This window comes from Cebus imitator, unplaced genomic scaffold, assembly GCF_001604975.1.
Source record: "Cebus imitator isolate Cc_AM_T3 unplaced genomic scaffold, Cebus_imitator-1.0 Scaffold635, whole genome shotgun sequence".
Taxonomy (NCBI): Eukaryota; Metazoa; Chordata; class Mammalia; order Primates; family Cebidae; genus Cebus; species Cebus imitator.
In genome coordinates, this window is record NW_016107950.1 from 858,360 (window position 1) to 859,612 (window position 1,253).

Sequence of the window (1,253 nt, forward strand, 5' to 3'; positions counted from 1 at the left end):
ACCTGCCATGCACCAGCAAAGGCACCGGGGACCCAAAAGTGCATGTGATCAATTTTATGCTCTTGAAGAGTCATCTAGAGTGGTAATTATGACCCGGCAGGAAATGCGCAGGAGCAGGGGATGGAGGCAATGTATGGCCCCGCCCCCACTGCCCTCTCCAGATAGTCAGGGGAGCCTCGTGTGTTTGCATCACACGGTTCTCACACAACCTCGACAAGATTGCAGCCTCGCCTGCTGAGCGCTTTGCTTCTTCAAGGCTAAGACTGAAGCTTGTGGTTTTCACCATTGGCCCTAGAATCTAGTCAGCAGCCCAGTACCTATTGGTGGGGAACCTTTTGAATTAACTCCTTGGTACTACATAGCTGAGAAATTTCTAACTTAGGTTTTGTGACACTCAAAGAGACAAACTGTCACTTAAAAGGATGGGCCCAAGTGCTGAGATTCAGTTTCTGGGTATGTGGTGCATTTTGCCTAACGTGTGGAGAGGAGGGGAATGTAAAATCTCCGCTTAGGCCTGGCACGGTGGCTCACACCTGTAATCCCAGAACTTTAAGAGGCTTAGGCAGGTGGATCACCTGAGGTCAGGAGTTCGAAACCAGCCTGGCCAACATGGCAAAACCCTGTCTCTACTGAAAATGCAAGAATTAGCCAGGCGTGGTGGCACACGCCTGTAATCCCAGCTACTCAGGAAGCCGAGGCAGGAGAATTAATTGAACCTGGGAGGCAGAGGTTGCAGTGAGCCGAGATCACACTGCTTTCCAGCCTGGGTGACAGAGCAAGACTCAAAAATAAACAAATAAATAAAAAGTAAAATAAAATCTCTAGCTTAGCTAACTTCATTTTTCACTGTTGCACACGCTCTTCTTAGAATGTTCTCAGCAAACCCCAGTGCTGAGCCTGTGTAATACAAATCTTGATGCTTTGCGAGTCATGATTTTTACCTGAAGGTTTGACTTACTTTCTCTTTCATTTTAGTCTTCATGTTTTCTTTACTGTTTATCACTCGAAGACAAAACCCCTCTAGATCTGGATGAAAAGGTCAGCCTGGCAGTGCCTGGGTGGGAAATATCCCTGCTGGATTTTCCCTGGGTCCACATAGCATTCTCAGAATAGCCTTAGGAACAGGAAGAGCACAGGGCTCACTGTCAGATGGCCTTCGCTGTGCAGGTGGTAGAGAGGTGGTCACCTCCAGCAGACCAAAAGAGGCCTTTTTTCCTTGCTGACAAGGTTGGGAGGGGAGTTTTGTCAAAGAG